The sequence below is a fragment of the Palaemon carinicauda genome, chromosome 9 (genome assembly GCF_036898095.1).
Source record: "Palaemon carinicauda isolate YSFRI2023 chromosome 9, ASM3689809v2, whole genome shotgun sequence".
NCBI classification, from domain to species: Eukaryota; Metazoa; Arthropoda; class Malacostraca; order Decapoda; family Palaemonidae; genus Palaemon; species Palaemon carinicauda.
The window spans coordinates 36909927-36921443 of record NC_090733.1 but is presented as its reverse complement, the minus strand read 5'-3'; positions in this window follow the sequence as shown (position 1 = coordinate 36921443).

Genomic DNA, 11517 nt, shown 5'->3' with positions numbered 1-11517 from the left:
AGAGTTTTCTGAGTTTTTGTATACAAGTATGTTGGCACTTCAAAAGTTCCTTTCCAATAATATGGTTAGCGAGTCTACGAATTGGGAATGTTTTAGTGAAATGATAAGTTTATTCTTCAATGAAAATCAGTTTTAGGTAGGTTTTCACTGATTATTCGCGCTAGCTTAGATTGAATTGTTATCTGATCAGTAGACAAACGCCGCACATAATTCCATTATGCTATCAATCAGTATAGGAAGATAGTGATGATAGAAATTATAATCTAATAAGTAAAAGAAATACTAAGTCAAATATCGAAATTATTCGAAATGAGGACTTATTTATTCTAAGCCGAAAAAGCAAATAAAATCATTTGACCAATAGCGGCTGGAATAGGTTTCCTCGTACCATAAGGGGATATTCCTTTTTTTTTTTTTTTTTTTTTTTTTTTTTTTTTTTTTTTTTTTTTTGTATCTCCCAAAACTATCAAAAGTGAAGACACTTGAAAAATAAAGCAACCAGCAAAATCTCACTAATTGTGCAATTTATAATAATTGAGCGGTGCTTTGGAAACTGGAACTTATTAATTTTTTTTTTTTAAATCCAAAGAATTGTTTGCTTAATCTCGGAATACGAGAGGAAAATTTAAGCCTTAAAATACTTGTCTGATATTTCAACGTCAAAACACTTGTCAAATATTTAGGGATTAATATACTTGTAAGATATTTAAGGCTTAAAATACTTGTATGATATTTAAGCCTTAAATTACTTGTCTGATATTTCCGCTTATAACCACTTGTCAGATATTCAAGGCTTAATATACTTTTCAGATATTTACGCTTAAAGTACTTGTATAGCATTTAAACCTTAAAATACTTGTCTGATATTTCAGCCTTGAAACACTTGTCAGATATTCAAGGCTTAATACACTTGTCAGATATTTAAGGCTTAAAATATATGTATGATATTTAAGCCTTAAAATACTTGTCTGACATTTCATCCATAAAACACTTTTCATATATTCACGGCTTGATATACTTGTCAGATATTTAAAGCTTAAAATACATGTATGATATTTAAGCCTTAAATTACATGTCTGATATTTAATATTCAAAATACTTGTGTGATATTTAATATTCAAAACTCCTTTCTGAGAGTTGTGCCTTTAAATACTTGTCTTATATTTGTGCCATAATATGCTTGTATGATTGTATGATATTTAAGCCCTAAAATACTAGTCTGATTAATGATACCTAAAATACTTGTCTCCTAAAAATATGCATATAGTTTACTTTTGTATAATTAGAAAAAAAAAAAACAATTGTGAATTGAATTAAAACATATTTGAACCAGGTTTGTGAAATATATACAGTGAGTCTTCTTAAGTTTCTTAAATATTAACTTAAAATACGTGTCTGATATTGAAGCACAGTACATGCAAAATATATATGAATGTCACCAACAAAATATACAGTTTCTTTGTCATTAATTCAATTCTTTTTTTTTTTTTAAACAAAATCAATAGAATTTCGTGCTCGTATCACACAATTCATTTTTATATATGAAAAGATCTATGGCAGTATATCGGATATTTAACCATTTCGGTGTAATATCAGGAGAAAATAGATACGGTCGTATTTGGAATTATACCAAATAATGCAGATCTTCTTTCCTCCGTAACATTACTCCCAAAGCTCTTAAAATGAAGCTGAAACAAAGATATGTAGTTAGGATGAAGAGTTTTTCCCCCCAAAAAAAAAGTTTGAGACAACGTATATGGATTAGTAATGAAAAAAATATTTACATTTCATATATAGATTATTGTATGTATTTTATATGCAATTTATTGTCCCAATATTACTTTTAAGACAAACGAGGAAATAATCAGTAAGAAAATTTATTAAAGCATTGTTGAATGGCATAATTCTATGAGATCCCGTTGTCTTGAAACATGAAAGTAAAATATATATTTGCTTTTAATCATTTTCAACATCTGCCCCTGTTCAGTTACTTATAATCCTCTCCCTGATATCGAAAAACCATGAAAAAAAAAATACTAATTTACGCACGTTTACACTTTCTGTAACGATGGTTTTTATATATGTATGTATATATATATATATATATATATATATATATATATATATATATATATATATATATATATATATATATATATATATATATATATATGTATGTATATATATATATATATATATATATATATATGTGTGTGTGTGTGTGTGTGTGTGTGTGTGTGTGTGTGTGTTTAGGTGTGTCTAAGTATGTTTGTCTTATTGTGTGTGCGTATGTGTGTGAGTATGTCTTTCTGCAAGTGTGTATATTGTGTATATGTGCGTATGTATGTAAATTCCACTGAGATATCTAGACCGAATATAGTATAAAGAAGTTTTTTATCTAGCGTAAATATAAACGAATAAATAAACATGACAGTGTATGATTAGACAAATTCCTATTCTAAGTAGCATGGCAGTGCACTGAATCGTAAGAAAATAGATTAAAACAATACACTGAAAATGCATTGGCAGAAGAATTTTGTATTTTCTTTTGAATAAAAAAAATAATTTTCTTGGATATCCCTAAAAAAAATTTCTTATAGTATTATAAAAGCATATTAAAGATTTCAGATAATCCTCTATTTAAAGGATGTCTGAATAATTTTGGCCATCTTACTTGCAAGGTACAGGCTACAGTCTTACAGCTACAGACAATTACGCATTGTCAACTCAGAATACTTGAATATAGGAAGAGAAGAAAGTTTTGAATAAAATTTGAATTTAATGATCAAATTAGTATGTTTTTCATTGACAGAGAGAGAGAGAGAGAGAGAGAGAGAGAGAGAGAGAGAGAGAGAGAGAGAGAGAGAGAGAGAGAGAGAGAGAGTTAGCGGTGGGTTATAGAACGGCATATCCCTATTTGAAGGTCAAATTATCAACTGAGTTATTATTAAATCAAAAATAAATTTTTGTCCTTAAAACCTTTTTGGACAAATATATCTTACGAATCATCCATCACAAGTTGATATTGATTATCAATTGAATCTTTGACATTAGTCTTTTTAACATGAGTTACGATATGTATTAAAATTAATAAAATAAATATCTTCAAGAACTTGTTGTTGACACACTTTGATATCTGGAAATGAAATATGAGGAGAAACCTCGACACATACATACATATATAGCCCCTGTCAACTGATTAGGAGACATCAGAACTTGAGTTTTTTTTTTTCACTTTATTACAAAAAGATTTGTAAATAAACTGTTCACTGGCGATACTCTTAGGCGAGTACCTTGTCTAATTATCACTCGAATGGTACTGCCTACCCCTAGGCAAGTAATGCAATGTTGCTCTATCAATATGCTGACTTGTTAGATTTTGTGGAATTCTCCATTGCGATGGAAATAAACTGTCCCCAATAAGCATACCATACTGCATACATCAGACCTAACACGTGACCTATAACAGTTCAGTGATCGCGTCTCGATCGAATGTACTATAATTCTTTCCTGTCCCTTTTAATGCCATGGAAGCTAAATAAATATGTCGCTCTCTACCTTTATCATTTTGTTGAGAAATTCCACCACCAATAGTTATGATACTCGTATCTGTTGTCACTAAAAATGGGCGATCAAATCTAGGAAATGTGAGTTAGTTATTTCTAGTTAATTCAGCTTACAAATGATTAAAGGCCCTTCCTTCTTCCACTCCCAATTTTATTACTTTTTATTTCTTTAAAGCATCTAAGGCTCTAGTTATTTCTCCAAAACCTCTTATGAATTTACGGTAATACCCAGCGAGCGCTAGGAACCCAGATACTTCCTTAAGGGTACGTGCCTTGGGAAAATCTCTAGAAGCTTCTACTTTACTGGGTCAGGTTTGGATACCTTATGGGGTTATTATGTGACCTGAAAATTTAACCTGTTTACAGAAATATTTGCACTTTGATAAATTAAATAAATTTGTTAAAGTGAAATTTTTTTATGCTTTTAAAACTTCGTGAGTATTATTATGTTCTTCGGCCGTTTTCCCTTTAATCATGATATCGTCTAAATAAAGAAGAACATTATGGCCAATTGAGGAATACAAAACCACCATCATTGTTTAAGAAATATGACTTTGGGCCTCTTAACACCAAAAGGAAGAAAATCCAACTGAAATAGTTGATCGTTAGCAATAAATGCTGCTTTACATTTACTGTGTTCCTGAATGGGTATATGATAGTATCCAGGTTTTAAATCGATAGGTGTAAAATATTTACTATCTCATGCTTTCATATCCAATTCTTTAATCCAGGGCAATAGAAATGCATTATCCCTAGTGACTGCATTCAAGTTCCTATAATCAACATATAATTTTATCGAGCCATCATTTTTCCTAAGAGCTACAATTGGAGAAGCCCCGTGAGATTTGCTCTCCTTGATAATCCTATGTTCTTGTAACTTACTAATTTATCTTTCAATCTCCCCCTGGAAATGAATAGGTACCTTATAAGGCCTTGACCCGATTGGCTATGCCTGCTCAGTTTTAGTGCAAAAGGGAAATCGATTAATCCTCCCGGGTGGTTCATCTCCAATTACAGTAACGTCTAAATAATTATTAACAATGGCGGACAGAGTTTTTGCGCTTGCAGAATCAAGTTCTGAGTGCGTTCGTTTGTGCGAGCAGGAGTTGTGGCTCCACAGATCACATTATTAGCTATTTCACATAACTCTAATTCACACACAGAATCACTTCCTGACACAACTCTTTTATTTGACAAATTAACTATCGTTATATCAGCTCTGTTCTCTTATATTTCTGACAAGCCCTCTAATATCATATGGGCCTAGTTGCCATGGGGTTTAACTACGACCTTTGTTCCCTCCGGGAGGGGATGGCACTCGGTTAGTGATATGCTCATAAGTGTCTGGGGAGGCAATACTTCTCCTGTTTCAGGTACAGCTGTTAACTCACTTAATTATCTCTCTGTTCCCGCAAAAGCACTTACTCTCTCATTACTTTCCATTGGGAAAATACACCTTCTTGCTTTTAATGTTATTCTACATTTTCCCTCCAAATAAATATTTGATGAACCATAATGGAATTCAACCTCAGTATAGCCTCGATTCCTGGAATTCCCAAGGTGGGCAAGACAAAAAAATTATGAATAATCTTCACCGATCCCACCTAACAGTTGACAATCGTTGTATACTTTGCATGTAGTTTATTTCCTCCTGGTGTGTCGAGGATGATGATTCCACTGACTGAAGTGGGTTTGAAGAGAATTCTTTTTCAATAAGCGAAATGCCGACTCCTGTATCGATCAGGGCTCGATTGGACTTATCTGGTAGATCAATCCTGACTGCTGACATTCCTAGACGCCAATTAGGATATGTGGGGCACGTGCCAACGACCTTGCTTGATATACCCCTGGTTCTTGCTGCTGTCCCTAGTGCTTCCTGGGTGCAGTTGGGGTTACCGATTGGGGAACCACTGCTCGCTCGATTGCTTCTGTTGTCATGCGGTGGTGTCATCGATCTCCCACGTCTCCCCCTCCCGATGTTTCTTTTTCCTCGGATGTTGGGTGGGGGTTGCTTGTGCCACAGCCTGCCCCCTTGGCGTTTTTTGCTCCCGAGATAGATGAACGTCGTCATGACAAGTGTAACACCGAGGGGATCCTTGAGTGGGGCACTCCACTCGTTGGTGCCCCTCTCCCCCGCACTGCTAACATCTGAAGAATTTTTTACACCTGCTGTCTAAGTTCTCCCTTTGCTCCCTTCTCCTGGTTTGGGGGTTGCGGAGTTCCTCTCATGGCTGCCACCTTTTTGGAATTGGGGCAGTTAATCTCAGTCCTTTTTTCCTTTGGCAAACTCTCTAGAATGTTTTTTATCGCCATCACTACATCTGCTAAAGAGTGATTGTCATCGAAGAAATAATCACAAGAATACAGGATTACTAATCTGCGAATATATTTACGGGCAATTGCTTTTTTACTACCTTCTTTGAGATTGGCACTCTGTGTAGCAAACGAATCATAATCTTAAAAGTGCAGTTGCACAACTAAGAACTGTCTCGCCCTTTTGAATTTGAGGGTTTGTAATTTTCTTTCATGTCCCCTTTTCTCTCATTGGGTAAGACCTATTTCTCAAATAAATGTCATTTCATTTCAGTTTAACTTCTTAAACTGTCTTGTGGCCAACATTTTACCTCCATAGCCAGAGCATATTTCAGCAACTTAATTACTTCAATAGCTTTTTCTCTTTCTGACCACACATATGTGGCTACTTCAAAGTCTCCCATAAACACTTTGATTGATTGAAACCCTTCATTAGGTTGCTGATCATCAAAAGGCCTACCACTTGCCTGAAGTTCTGGTAATTTTCGAAACAAGACATTTTGTGTATCTTCATTTGGCTGTGCATGTGTACTTTCATCTCTGTGAGTTTGAACTTCATTCATTTACGTCGGATGTGCTGTTGATTGCGCGCCGCTCCTCTTCTCGTTAAACTAAGAATCTGTTCATTAACTCGCCTAGTTTATTTAACCTATTTTTCAAGTCCTGCGTTCGTTGTTCTCATCTATATTCTTCATTGACATCACTATAAGCAACTGTTTCTTCATTATCATCTCCCAAAGCAGCAGTGTATGCTGTGTTGGTCCTCGCGTATCTAGGCATCTGTACCTTTTATGTTGCCGGCCCAAATAACATCTTGGCTCTCATAATACAGACCTACTTTTACACCTGACACCAATAATGTCCCATGTCAAAGGATAATGAGACATCAGAACATGGTATTTCATCACTTTATTACAAAAAGGTTTGTGAATACACTGTACAGAACTGATACTCTCAGGCAAGTACTGTCACCAATAGGCTTACCAGCCGCTCGTTGAGATACTACCACTAGAGAGTTATTGGATCCTTTGACTGGCCAGCCAGTTATGCACTGGATCCCTTTCTCTAGTTATGGCTTATTTTTTCTTTCCCTACACTTTCACAGAATAGTCAGGCCTATTCTTTACATATTCTTGTTGTTCCTCATACACCTGACAACGAGGAGATATTAAACACTTCCTAACCCAAGGGGTTAATTACTGTACTACAATCTGTTCAGTGTACTTTCCTCTTGATAAGGGTAGAAGAGAATCTTTAGTTATGGTAAGCAACTCTTCTGTGAGGACACTCCAAAATTAAACCATTCTTCACTAGTCTTGGGTAGTGCCATAGCCTCTGTACCATGGTCTTCCACTGTCTTGGGTTAGAGTTCTCTTGCTTAAGTGTACACTCAGGCACACTATTCTATTCTATTATTATTTTTTTTTCTTTTTCTTGTTTTTTTTTTTTTCAAATGGCGTGCTGGGCAGGCTTAATAGAAGGGCCATGGATGCCTGGTGGTTTATCAAGAGGTTGTCTTTTCCTTTTTCTGATATTTTTTTTTCTCGAAACCATCCTTCCTGTCCTCCCTTCAGTTGAAGTGGCTATCCTGGAGGGTATTTAGCCTTGCATGGCATATGGGCTCCGCCCTGTTGACCAGTTTTTCCGACTTTTTACCATATTCTATGGGTATCATCTATCACTTTATTTATAATTCTGTACATATTGTTTTTGTTATAATTCTTGTTAATCTAGTTTTTAAGTATGATATCTCTTTTTTTATTTTTAATAATTCTTATGCTGTCTGGAGACACTGAGCAAAATCGGGGACCAGCACGTCCTAGATTTCGTCAATGTCGTCTTCTGTATTGCAATATTCGTGGTCTTCATGCAAACATCCAAGACCTTACAGTTGCGTCCAGACAGTATGATATTCTTTTGTGCTCAGAAACTTTGGTTTCTAATATGAGACACTCATCTGAGGTCCTTATAACTGGTTTTAAGAAGCCAATAATGTTGAAACGTGATGCCATATGTAGGGCCAGGGGAAATGTGGTGTATATTAGGACCGAGTGGCCTGCTTCTCATAAGTCCTGCTATCAATGTTGATGTCATGAGATTCAGGTAATAAAAGTTTGTGATAGGCATAACAACTTTTATTTGTGCTCGATATACCGGAATCCAGCCATGGATGAATCTATCTTCGATTGTCTTCTTATCATTATGGCTTAGATACAAGAAGATGGTATAAAGGCTTCTTTTGTCTTTGTTGGGAATTTCAATGCTCATCATAGGAAGTGGTTAAGTTCTGTCTCTCCTACCGATTGCCATGGCTTAAGAGCTTTAGACTTTGCCTCTGAATCAGGCTGTGAGCAGATCATAAATGAAGCTACTCACAGGTCTGGTAATTGCTTGGATCTCGTATACTACCCTGGCGTTATAACTAGTAAGGTTGGTTCTCCAGTCGGGACATCTGGTCATGCCTTGATTTCATTAGTAATGAAGACTGAGCAGCCTGTCCCTGATATATCATACTCTTGTAAAGTATATATGAAATCCCAAGCAGACTGGAATGGTATTTTGCACGATCTTTTGTTCTTGAATTGGTCACAATTATATATTAGTATAGATCCTGTTGTCCCTTTGAATGAGAATCTAGTCAACATAATTGATAGCCGTATCCCTTCTCGTGTGCTAAGGTACCGAGTGAAGCATAAACTGTAATTCAATGATTATTGTAGACGTGCTTATTTGGAGAAGCAGGAGGCCTATAATCTTTGGAAGGGTAACAGATCAGATTTGACCTGGAACAACTCTACTCAGCTTTGAGGTTTTGCTCAGAGAGTTTATGCCTCAACTGAAAAGGAGTACAATTTAACCATAAATGAAACCCTTTCTGGTACAACTCAGGAACATAAATGGTGGTCTACCCTTAAATCTATACTCTTTGGTGTAGATGCAACAGTTCCTCCTTTACTTAAACCAGATAGCTCAGTCACTCACTGTCCAAAGGAAAAGGCAACCCTTTGGGCTGGAGTTTTTTTTAGAGTAAACAGTGTAATGAAAAACTTGAACTTCCTCATTCCTGTTTTCCTGAGGCTAAACTAACTAGTTTAGCTTTTCGATCTCGTGAGATTAAAGCTCTGTTGGTGGACCTTGATGCTTATGGAGGTGTAGACCCAAATGGTATTTTTCCTTTGTTTTTCATAAAGACAGCAGATTTCTTAACTCCAAAGTTATCTGTTGTTCTGCGCAAGTTAGCAAGAAGAGGAGCTTTTAGCACTTGTTGGAAAATTGGTAATGTTACTCCTCTATGTCAATGTGTTTGTGGTAGCTCAATTCCCACTGATTATCGCCCAATTTCCATAACTCCCATATTATCAAAAGTTTTTGAATGTCTTCTAGTAAAATGTCTTAATAGGTTTGAAGAAGGTAATCATCTACTCCCTAGTTTACAATTTGGTTTTCGTAAAGGCCTTGATGCAGGTGATGCCCTTCTTACAATCTCCAATGCTGTACAGAAATCCCTTGATTGTGGTCAGGAAGTTTGTATGATTGGCCTTGATTTTAGAGCTGCCTTTGACCGTGTTAATCAAGTGGCCCTTGTTTTCAAACTCAAACAGTTGGGAGTGGGTGGGTCGTTTCTTAGCATTATTATTGATTTTTTAAGTAATCGATCTCAAAGAGTTGTTGTTGATGGGCACCATAGCGAGTATAGGAATGTGATATCCGGTGTTCCACAGGGTAGTGTTCTTGGCTCATTACTTTTCATACCATATACACATGACATGTGGTTTGGCCTAGAAAACAAGCTTGTTGCCAATTCAGATGATGCTACTCTCTTTGCATCAATTCCATCCCCTGGATGTAGATCTGGGGTTGGTGAATCCCTCAATAGAGATATAGCTAAAATTAGTGCATGGTGCAAATTATGGGGAATGAAGTTGAATCCTAACAAAACTCTAAGTATGATTGTAAGTAGGTCAAGGACGGTGGCTCCTCAACATCCGGATCTCAGTATTGATAATGTTTCTTTAAATTTGTATGACTCTTTTAAAATTTTAGTTGTGATTCTCGACCGCAAAATTACCTTTGAGAAACACATTAGGTCTTAGTCTTCTTCCATTGCACAAAAAATTGGCTTATTGAGAAAGTTTTACAAGATTTTCGGTGATCAATCTATTTTGAAGAAGTGTTTTAATTCTTTCATTTTACATTGTTTTGAGTATTGTTCTCCTGTCTGGTGTTCTGCTGCTGATTCTCATCTTGATTTATTGGACGGAAACTTACGGTCTAATAAATTCCTTATTCTTGATCTAGATATTAATTTTTGGCACAGTCGTTCAATTAGTTCATCATACATGTTGCATAAGATTTTTCATAACTCTGACCATCCTTTGCATTCAGATATCCCTGGACAATTTTATCCTGTTCGTAATACTAGGCAGGCAGTTAATTCTAATAGCCAGGCCTTCTCCATCATGAGGTTCAATATTACACAGTATTCTAGAATTTTTATTCCAAGTGTTACCATGTTGTGGAATGATCTTCCAAATCGGGTAGTTGAATCAGTAGAACTTCAAAAGTTCAAAGTTGAAGCAAAGGTTTTTATGTTGACCAGGCTGACATAAGTCTTTTTATGAATTATATATGACATAACTGTTTTTGACGTTGTTAATAGTTTATATAGGACATATCTGTTTTGACGCTGTTACTTTTTTTTAGAATGATATATTGTTAATTCATTCTCATCATTTATTTATTTCATTTCCCCCTTTCCTCACTGGGCTATTTTTCGCTGTTGGAGTCCTTGGGCTTATAACATCTTGCTTTCCCAATTAGAGCTAGAGCTTGGCTAATAATAATCATAATAATAATAATAATAATAATAATAATAATAATAATAATAATAAAAATAATAATAATAATAATAATAATACATCAGACTTCACACACATGACCTATAACAAAGTTCAGTGATCGGGCTCTATAATTTGTAACATTCATAGTACTCTTAAAAAGGCCATTAATCTCACTGTAAAAAACACAAATTTTGCATAAAAGGATTAGGACATACATACATACATACATACATACATACATACATACATAGAAAAATCCATACTAACATAAAAGCAAATAGCTTCATAGCAATATTATTATTGTATTCATAAATGCACTAAACAACTCTAATAATTAAAAAAAAAAAACAATTAACATTCATGAAAGAAAATCCTTGACACCATCAAGTACCTCACCTGTCAATCAGAAAACTTTGATCTTTAACAGTTCTAAGAAGGTTCACTGGTAGACTATCTATTATAAAACCACAGCGCAGGCATCCAAGAATTCTCATTATAACCTTTCGTTGGAAAAAGAAACTAATTTGAAAACAAAGAAATTAATCATTATTAGAAGCAAAGTTTGCGAACAAGAATTCAACCTTTGCAGCTTTTGTCGTTACGATTATCGAACCCTGAAAGGAATGTCACTTGAAAGGGAGTGAAATTAAAAATACAATGAAAACTGAGAAGATAAAATAGTTCCATTCCACAGACTACGAAACAACAAAGAATTTTTTCGCGGTGTTTCGAGTTAACAAAAGTATTGAAAACGGAAACGGTTCTATACATGTACTTCGTGAGCCAATGTCATAGAA